Source organism: Scyliorhinus torazame, chromosome 16 (assembly GCF_047496885.1).
Source record: "Scyliorhinus torazame isolate Kashiwa2021f chromosome 16, sScyTor2.1, whole genome shotgun sequence".
NCBI lineage: Eukaryota > Metazoa > Chordata > Chondrichthyes > Carcharhiniformes > Scyliorhinidae > Scyliorhinus > Scyliorhinus torazame.
In genome coordinates this window covers 28,958,107-28,969,074 of record NC_092722.1, presented here as the reverse complement: position 1 = coordinate 28,969,074, position 10,968 = coordinate 28,958,107, and the positions used below count along the sequence as shown (strand labels likewise).

Here is a 10,968-nt window from a genome sequence, read left to right as displayed (position 1 = left end):
ACACCTGAGTACAAGGCATTAGTTGGAGAAACTATAAAAACATAGAAAAGTTATGGTGCAGAAAGAGGCCATTCAGCCCATCATGTCTGCATGGGCCAAAAAAGAAACTCGCCGCTCATTTTAATCCCACTTCCCACCACCTGGGCCGTAGCCTTGCAGGGGATACAGCACGTCAGATGCAGATCCAAGTACCTTTTAAATGAGTTGGCCACCAATTTAGGCAATAAATTCCAGATGCTGACCACCCTCTGGGTGAAAACATTTTTTCTCATTACCCCCCTAATCCTTCTACCCATCACCTTAAATCTATGTCCTTTGGTCATTGATCCTCAGCGCGGGGGAAACAAGTCTTTCCTGTCTACCCTGTCCAGGCCGCTCACAGTTTTGTACATCTCAGTTAGGTCCTCAGCCTCCTCTGTTCTTAGGAAAACAATCTTCGCCTCTCTGATCTCTCCTCATAGCTGCAATTTTCAAGCCCCAGCGACACACTTGTAAATGTCCTCTGCAAGGAATTTTACATTTCGCTGCTGTGAAAAATCTGAGTGAATGACCTTGCCCTTGCTGTTATATTACCTTAAGTGGTATTCGTGCTTCGAAATTTGAATTGCGTATTTATTTTTCTTACTAGATCCTCACTAAACTATCTAACTAGCTACAGTCGACACGCTGGTACCATGTTACATTACCTTTGGTGGTAATATGTCATTGTTCTTTGCCTTTTGATCCAGAATGGTCTGTTGAGTTGATGACAAAGAAACCACCAATCTTTAGATTGAATCAAAACTATTTATTGGATAACGATTAATTAAATGAAGTTCGCACACGCTACTGAGCTATAACTAGTAATAAAGTAATATTGAATCTGTCTAGCAATAATCAATAATCTAGAAGTCACTGCTGATATCCTCGTGTTAACTCTCTCGAATCTAAACTACTCCACGTGCTGTTATCAGTCTTTCTCCTTTGCTAACTACCCAGCATTCCCTGAGGTCTGATATTCACACTGAGAAATGATGGTGCCCTCTAGTGTTTGAATTACACTGAGATGTAATAATTAACCCTTCACTGGCGTACCTATATACATATCATTTGACTTGCTTTGCTACATTTTAACATTGGTAGAAAGGCGGCATTTAAGATTGAGGTTTTTGTTGGTCTTCAGCCCACAGTGGGTGAAGAAAGGTTCAGGTTATTTGGTCTACTCAGTCAGAAGTGTGGAAGATGTTCTCTGAAAAAGCAGAGAAGGAGAACCTGGAAATTTATGTTAGGAGAGAAAGTTTGAATTCTTTGGGATAATTGTGCTATTGACCCTTTGAGACACAGGAACCATGTGAGCAATTTTATGGGTTTCAGGGATGTTAGTTGGGAAGGTGAGAAACTGTCTAATTGGTAATTCGATACAAATAAGGGATTGCCCATTAAAGACAGAGATGGGGAGAATTATTTTATCTCAGAAGGTCTTGAGTCTTTGGAACCCTTTACCTCAAAAGCCGAGGGCGGGATTCTCCATTAGCAGGATCCTCCGCTTCGCCGGAAGCGCACTCACGCCCGCGGATTGCTCGACGTTGTGGGGGTGGCCACAATGGGTAACCCCATTGGCCGGCTGCCGGGATGGAGGTTCCCACTGCTGGCGGGGGCGCGCCACTCCAGAAAACGGATCTGGTGGGATGGAGCATCCCGCCCAGAACCTTTTTAAGTAATCAAGGTGGTGAAACGTTATTCAGAGTAGGCAGTAATATGGAGTTGTGGTTACAACCAGATCAGCCATGATTTTATTTAATGGCAGTGCAGGCTCGATGGGCTGAGTGGCCTACCCCTGCTCCTGATTGGTCTGTTGTATGTATATGATTGATATGAGCTACTTCTGTGAACTGAAGCGACTGCAACATGTGAGCTTCTGTGAGAATGGGTGTTCAGAAAGGTTGATGGTGTTAATGGTAATTGTGGTACAGTATGGATCAACAGTGTGCTGGAATGTGAAACGCATTTTGAAAAGAGTTGTACCATGAAGATGGATGAAGCAGTGTGTAAAGCCACTTGTGACAACTCTGAAGGTGAGATACACGTGTTTGATGTAAGATAAGATGAGCTATTTTCCGAGATGGATGTTACGTGTATTGGAAGAATTCATGATGTGTCGTCAGGGTTAACTGAAGACTCCTTTGTGAACTTGATTGAAGAGACAGAGCTTGTTTCCTGAGTTACAGGAGACATTGCGTTACAAGTTTCAACTAAAGCAGTTCTGTTCCTGAGGTGGTTTCCATTGGTATAGCACAGAGATGTGACAATGTGCCACACTGTATTGGAGAGACCATTGTAGGTGAACTGTGAAACTTTGAGCTGGAGGGGATAAAGGAATGACTGACTGAGTTATTTCTTCAGATGAAGCGGTCGGCACGTTGGCACAGTGGTTAGCACTGCTGCCTCACAGCGCCAGGGGCCCGGGTTCGATCTTCCCTTGTCTGCGTGAGTTTCCTCCAGGTGCTCCGGCTCCCTCCTACAGTCCAAAGATGTGCAGTTTAGGTGGATTGGGCATGCTAAATTGCCCCTAGGTGCAATTACGGGGATAGGGTGGTTATTGGGCCTAGGTAGTGTGCTCTTTCAGTGGGTTATGCAGACTCGATGGGCCGAATGTCCACCTTCTGCGACTGCAACAGGTGACCTTCTGTGAGAATGGGTGTTCAGAAAGGCAGCACGGTGGCACAAGTGGCTAACACTGTGGCCTCACAGCGCCAGGGTCCCAGGTTTGATCCCCCGCTGGGTCACTGTCTGTGTGGAGTCTGCACGTTCTCCCCGTGTCTGAATGGGTTTGCTCCGGGTGCTCCGGTTTCCTCCCACAGTCCAAAGATGTGCAGGTTAGGTGGATTGGCCATGCTAAATTGCCCTTAGTATCCAAAAAGGATAGGAGGGGGTATTGGGTAACGGGGATAGGGTGGAAGTGAGGGCTTAAGTGGGTCGGTGCAGACTCGATGGACCTAATGGCGTCCTTCTGCATTGTATGTTCTCTGTTCTATGTTCTGCGTGGGTTTCCTCCGGGTGCTCCGGTTTCCTCCCACAAGTCCCGAAAGACGTGCTGTTAGGTAATTTGGACATTCTGAATTCTCCCTCCGTGTACCTGAACAGCGCCGGAATGTGGCAGCGTTAATGTAAGCCTACTTGTAACAATAAAGATTATTATTATTATTATTGAAGACTTATCAATTGTAAATTAAAATGTGGTGTTGCTTTTAGGATTTGAAGATATATGTGTCAATGTTGAGTTTCTAAAGAGGTCTTGGAGATAGATGATTCTTCTCTTGAATACACTGAAGAGCAAATGATCCTCATAGATTCTTGAGAAAAAGAAACAGTGTAAGTGGGTGCATTAATTTTGTGTGTTAAATTATTTGAGGTTGTGTGTTTTTTATGCTCACATTGCTCTCCTTTGTTGTCCCAGTAAGAGAGGCAGTGGGAATAGAATTACCTTTTTCTCTGCTACAAGAAAATTGAGGTGGACTTGTAACAGTTTTCTCTGTTACTGTGGGTGGACTGTCGAATTGAGATTACAGAATGTTCCCGGTTGACGATGGGCACTTGGGAATTTCCTGACATTTCAGAACTTGGGGGAAAAGGATATCCTTAGTGTAACATAGGCAGACGTGCTGGTATCCGGAATGGAAAGTTGATGTGTGGAAGGGATTTGTGGAGGAGTCAGAGGAATATTTAATGACTTGAATCATGCAGAATAGGTCAAAAGGGGGATAAGGATATTTATCGGAGACTGAACGTTGGGAGCAGTTGAGGTTTTTTCACAGAAGTTCTACAGTGCAGAAGGAGGCCGTTTGGCTCATTGAGTCTGCACTGACTCTCTAGTCTCACTTCCCTGCCTTGTAACCTTGCACGTTTTTCTTTTCAGATAGAAAGCTAATTGCCTTTCGAATATCTCAATCAAACCTGCCTCCACCCACCCACTCACAAAGCTCATTCCAGACTCCAAAACCCTCTGGGTGGAAAATTTATGACAATGATGAGGATGAATGAGGAATTCCCACTATATGACCAGAATGGTCGTCCCACTAAAAGAGATGCTTAGAGCAGAACTCTAGACTTCTGTGTCAAGAGACATTTAAGTCATCGACAATGTCAATTCTTCTGATGTTAATTCTGAATGTGCCATAATGTTGGATTTGTTTGAAGTGGGTTGCGAAAATGATACTCCAGCAGGTTGTTGGCAGGTCATAAAAGGGATTGTGTCACTGAATCAGAAATAAGAAGCTGAACCTGATGTGACGGAGTGGAAGTTAAATGGATTGCTGACTCTGATGTGAATTATATTGGAGAGGTACCAGCTTAGGAACAACAGTTTTGCATGTTCAATATGGCGGTGAGTGGCTAAAAGTGAACCGTTCCACAGATGCTTTTGTCATGTGCGGCGCTGGTAGACTGCTTTTCTCACACAGAAGAGCAGTGGGACCAGTGATAGCCTTGCTATGTCGAGACTGAGTAATTGGCAGCATTGTTTCTTCTGATGTGAATGCTAAATCGGATGCAATGGAACTTGAAATTGGCATCACCCAGAGTTTTCTGTTTAATGTGGGTAAAATAGAGGAGGAAGAATGCTTTTTGACTTTGAATAGTGAAAAGAAGATGTCTTTGATGTAACGGAGTATGACGCACTGCTTTGGGCTCTGGAAGGTAGTCATGTGGAAGTTGAAAGTACAATTGTATTAGAAACAATTGTTACTTCTGATATATATCTGAGGAAAGAGAGTGAATGAGCTCTTTGACTGGTAAGAGAGAGGAACACCGTGGCTTGTTTGGTATGACCTTGGCTGAATCAAAGTGTGTTCCACTAGCACACGTGGTTTGTTTGGCCTCCTGTCGTTAGCAGGCAAAAGTTAATGTTTGGATTTCTGTGTTCTGAAAAATTGGGTTGTTGATGAATTTGTTGGAGCGTCTGACATTAAAACTGAACATGGTACTGACTTTGAACTTTCATGGGCAGAAGTTGAAATTAAGACTTTTTATTGGGTAATGAACAAAGCAGGCAAAGTGGTCACTTGTCCTGTCGAAGAGGTGGATCAAACAACATGGGGTGAAATATGAGCTCCTGGAGTGGAAGAGTGTTTCCCCTGAAAGAGTCCATGAGGACCTGTGAAGCCAATTGATGATTCTAATGGGGAATATAACACAGAGAAAAAGAGCTGATTTTGTGAGAGCTAGGAATATCATGGGAGATTTTATTGATATCATAATTAAGAGGAGAGCTTTTCATTTATAGTGGTGCAGTATCTGATAGTGGTGGGTGGGGTTAGTCTTCCTGGAGAGGAGAAGCTTGGGATTTGTGTGCTGAGAAAAGATGACATCTCAAAACCTTCTGATATTAATGCCAAGTGTGGAGTAGTGTCTCAGGATGTTATGGGGAACTTTGAAACTGACATTCTAAGTTCTTCTTGACTAACAATTGAATTGGAGGAGACAGATAATGGGCGGGATTCTCCGCCGGCGGGATCCTACGCTTCGCAAGCAGCGCACTCAAGCCCCCGGATTTCCCGACGGCGTGGGGGTGCCCATAATGGGGAACCCCATTGGCCGGCAGCCGGGACAGAGGATCCCACTGCCGGTAGGGGTGTGCCACACCAGATAACGGGTTAGGCAGGAAGGAGAATCCCGTCCAATGGTTTTGTTAACTCTGAAATAAAAGATTAATGCAGGATGAGCAGCTTGATTCTGGAACAAAAGATACAAAAGGGGAGGTTGAAGAAGAATTAGTAGGTTGCAGAGTTGGGAGAGCTAGAGCAGTTGCAACTACCGAAAGGGAATGGGTTTTGGTATCTGCAAGTTCGGCACTTTGTTAGGAAGGAGTTGGTCACATTTCCGAAGTTACCATCCTCGGAGCTGCAAGATAAAATTTTGTCAGAGGACGGGATTGGGGTGAGAAGGATTTCAGACATATATGGTTGACGGAGAGGGGGTGGTTTTCGGTGGAGGAAATAAAACGGAAATGTGGAGAGGAGCTGAGGGAGGTGGCTGTAGACGCCGGGCTATGGAGTGAGGCCCCGCGGAGGGTAAACGCGTCTCCCTCATATGCGAGACTGAGTCTCATTCAGTTCAAGGTGGTGCATCGGGCGCACATGGTGGTGTCAAGGATGAGTCGGTTCATTCCAGGAGTAGAGGATAGATGTGGGCGGTGCGCAAGGGGACCAGCGAATCACGTCCACATGTTTTGGGCATGCCCGAAGTTGGAGGAGTTTCTATGTCAAAGGTGCTGAGGGTGAAGGTGGCTCCGAGCCCGTGAGTGGCAATATTTGGAGTTTCAGATGATCTGGGAGTGCAGGTGGGGAGAGAAGCTGATGTGTTGGCCTTTGCATCCCTGATAGCCCAGAGGTGAATACTGTTAGGATGCAGGGGACCTGGAAAAGATAAAGTTTGCAATCAGAGGCACAGATGAGTTGTTCTTCTCAAGGGGAGATTGTTCATCGACTTCTTTGGAGAGTGGTGGAATGTCAGTGAGGGGGGGGCGTGTTCTTTAGTTATCATAATAGGCAGGGCTGAGACGGAAGGGTTTTGGGTGTTTGGAATATGATTTGTGAAGGTTATTTTTTTGATGTTATTTTTTCTGTATTAAATTGAAAATGCTTTGAATAAAAATACTTTGAAAAAAAATTAGTATTAGGGGCAGTTTTTATTTTTCCTGTGGAAAATATCAAATGTGGCGTTGATATTTGAAACATTTGGGATACAGGGATAAGAGGAGGAATTTTCTGTTACCTTGTTTGCTGCTGACAAAAATGGAGGAAATGGTTTTGGGTCCCTTTGGCCCTCGTACACGCTCCTCCAATGGAACATGTTGGATGAAGGTGAAGCCTTCCGGTATCGGAAAGTATGGAGTCTCCATCTGTCCAAAGTTCTGAATTGTTTTCCTGTAAAACTTTATCAAATAAAACCCCCCCTGAACTTGTAAAAAAATAAAAATAAAATGAGTTAAAAAAAATGAATAAACCCCCCCCCCGAACTTGGAAAATAAAATGAATAAAATAAATTTAAAAAAAAAAAATTTAATGAATAAAATAAATGAATAAATGAATAAAAACCACTACAGAACTTGAAAAGCAAAAAGCTGCAACCGTTTAAAAAAAATAGCGGCCGCACTGCGCATGCGTGCCAAATGCGCATGCGTGCCCAATTACCGGCGCGCATGCGCAATGGGGCCAAATTTATTTTTAAACATGTTTGCGGTCGGCGTTATGAAAAGCCGGCTGCTGCGCGGGGATTTGCGCGATCGGGAGCGCCGCGGACAACGGCTCCGCGACCCTCCCGACACCTGCCTGTGACCCACCCGCGGGTCACGCCCCCGACTTTGAAGAACACTGGTCTAACTAGCCCCATTCCCCGCCCTATCTCCGTAACCCCATCCCTAACCTGTACAACCCTGGACACTAAGGGCAATTTATCATGGCCAATCCACCTAATCTGCAAAATTTTGGACTGTGGGAGGAAGCCGGTGCACCCAGGAGAAACCCACGCAGCCACGGGGCGAACGTGCGAACTTCACACAGACACCCAAGGTTGGAATTGAGCCCCGGTCCCTGGCACCGTGAGGCAGCAGTGCTAACCACTGTGCCACCGTGCCCATATTATAGTATTAAATTATTACATCTTTTATTAAACAAGTAAAACTCTTGAGCCATTCCTCACAGCTTCATTGATTTATACAGATAGGAATGTTATAACGTGTAATACACAATGTATTATGGTGCTGCTAAGGTGTCCACTGATCTAACCCTTTAAGGCTAAAGCGTCATTCTAGAGGGACCTGTGAGCTGAATTTGAGGGTAACTATTGGTGCTGGAAGTTTTTAGATTGCGAAATTCTCCAGGTCAGGAAACACCAACAGGAGAACATTGTTTTGCATCTTTGACAGCCTTTTGGCGGGTGGGAGATGGCTACCATTTCTGGACAGAGAGGGATAGAATGAGAAAGAGAGAAGAAGGTGTACTGGACTAATATACACAATATAACAGCAGTCCAAAGCACAATGCCACTGTTAGTAACTTTAATATTATTTGCATTTTCTGATAACTCCTTTGTAAGAAACAAAACCCTCAAAGTAATTTTTTTAATATCTGAAGGAATGGAACAATATTTGTGTCAAGAGCTATTTATATCTGCATAAATATAAAGCAAGGTCTCAGCTTCATAATCACAACTTCCAATTGAATTCAAATTTCTATGAAGACTGGATGAAATGGAACAGAAAATTTAAATGCTCCCTAATGGGAATTGGCTTTACAAAACTATAGACAACACTTGACTGAAATTGAGGTTCACTGGTTTGTGGTGAATGAATCATATCTTGTTTCAATTACCTCAGGTTCCAGAATTTTGATCAGTGGTTCTCGGATCACACAGTGATTCTATTCACCTTTCCACAAAAAGCAGTGACCGTATTTCAACTGACCATGGGGGTAATTATGAGGAATATAATTAAACCAGAATGTTCAGACAATAGAGAGTGACGTTGAAATTGGGAATTCAACAGTGAAATCAAAACAGAAACTGCAGGAATAGATATGCAGGTCAGTAAATACCTGATAAGGGAAAGCAACAAGGTGACATTTCAGATTACAGTCTTTCATCAGAAGTGAAACGGAGAGGTAGTCACACCCCTTCCTAGGGAGGCAAGTGAAAAGCGAGGGAGAGCAGAAATTCCAGTCACAGGGAGGCACTTTAATGGGTTGAATTCCTGCAAATTGCTTCATCGGAGAGGCGCAGGTTGTTGGTTTTAAAGATTATTTCCCCCCCCCCTCCTTGTCTCCAGGAAATAAGTGAAACAAAATCTCCAACTTTGTCCGATTCTGAGGAAAGACCGTTGATCTGGAACGTTGACTCTGTTTCCCTCTCCATCGATGCTGCCAGCTTGCTGAATGTTTCAAGCAGTTCCAGTTTGTAATTGAACAATCATTTCGCGTTCTTAACAAACTCACTTCCTAAGTTGTTTCAACACATGGCGCCCTGCCTGGCTGACAGGTAACCCAAGCAGCACAGGGAAGGGCACTGACCCATGGCTGGTCAGAAAGGGCACCCAAAGTACCTTACCAATGGAGGGGGCTTCCCAGTCGAGCCTCTGGGTGCGAAATCTCCAAGAAGAAAGACCCTTCCTCACTGACTAGGGGCTTTTCACAGTAACTTCATTGAAGCCTGCTTGTGACAATCAGCGATTAGTATTATTATGGTGGCACAATGGTTAGCACTTCTGCCCCACAGCGGCGGGGTCCCGGGTTCAATTCCAGCCTCGGTTGACTGTCTGTGTGGAGTCTGTACGTTCTCCCCGTGTCTGCGTGGGTTTCCTCCGGGTGCTCCAGTTTCCTCCCACAGTCCAAAGATGTGCAGGTTAGGTGGATTGGCCACGCTGAATTGACCCTAGGTGGGGTTACATGGATAGGGTGGGGGATTGGGCCAAGGTAGTTGTGGTCTTTCAAAGGGCCGTTGCAGACTGGGTGGACCAAATGGCCGCCTTCTGCATTGTCGGGATTCTGTGAGCCTATGATGATTCAAAGGGGAATCTTAAAATCGTGTTCTTATCCAAATGTCCGGATGGATGGTTTCTGCTTGGCTACAATCACAATTAAACAGAAACACTTCATCCCAAAGATCACTCACTCTTAATGTGAAAATTCAAAAGACTAAACATGTGCAGCTGCTCAGAGTTCGATTTCACTTTCTGTAGATGCAAGACATCCTTGGAATTTGTCACCGGTTATGCTTTGCTGGACGTTTCCCTCACCGCATGCATTCTTTATTTTTCACCCCTTGCACTAAATGCTTGCTGCCAGAGGGTGGCAGCACTGCCTTCTCACTTGTCATTCCATAGCTGATCAGAACCAACAAAACTTTGTTATTCTGAAAAGACATTCCTTTCGCCCCCCCACCCCCCTCTCCCCGCCCCACAGCAGCGGGGTGAGTCATAGAATAGTCAAAGCTGACAGTACCAAAGGTAACCATTTGGCTCATTGGGTCTGTGTTATCCGGCCCAATTCCACTGTGTGGTCTGTGAGCTACCACGAATCCAGAGCATCTTCAAGTGTTTGTTACCTGTGATGACAGCTTCTGCCTGAAACCCAGTGAATTGCAGATATCCCCCACCCTTCCCTCTAATTCCCTCCAATTCATTTGAATCGATGACCCCTGATTATTGACCACTCTACTAAGATGAATCATAGAATCACTGCAGTGCAGAACGAGGCCATTCGGCCCATCCAGTCCACACCAACCCTTGGAAAGGGGACCCTACCCTATCCCAGCAACCCCACTTAACCTATTGGACACTAAGAGGCAATTTAGCATGGCCAATCCACCTAACGTGCACATCTTCGGAATGTGGGAGGAAACTGGAGCAGACACGGGGAGAAGGTGTAAACTCCACCAGCCACTCGAGGTCGGAATTGAACCCGGGACCCTGGTGCTGTGAGGCAGCAGTGCTAACCACCGTGCCGCCATGGTCCTTCCTATCTATTTTATCCAGGCACCTCGTAATTTCATACACCTCAATTAAATCTCCCCTCAGCCTCCCCTGCTCCAAAGAAAACAATGCCAGCCAATCTAATCTTTCCTCATAACTAAAATGTTCCAGTCCTGCCAACATCACTGTGAATCTCTGTACTCTCACCGCGGTGCGCAATCACATTCTGCCTGTAATGTAATGGCCAGAACTGTTTCAAATACTCCAGCTATGGTCTAATGAGTGCCTTATACAGTTAGAGCATAACATTCTTCCACTTATATTTTGTGCCCTGGTTAATAACGGCAAGAATCCCGCTTGCCTTCTTGACTACCTTATCTGTCTGTCCAGCCACCTTCAGGGATCTGCGGACTCACATTCCAAATTTTCTCTGTTCCTCGACACTTCTCAGTATCCCACTATTTATTGTGGATTCTCTTGTCTCATTAGTCTTTCCCAAACGCATTACCTCACATTTCTCTGGATTG

The 10,968-nt window shown here is 44.9% G+C and overlaps 1 protein-coding gene across 1 annotated transcript in view; it reads right to left on the bottom strand.

The window, feature by feature from the left end:
• Positions 1-10,968, bottom strand: part of LOC140392493 (uncharacterized) — a 131,062-nt gene that overhangs the window by 18,424 nt on the left and 101,670 nt on the right. The window lies entirely within an intron of this gene.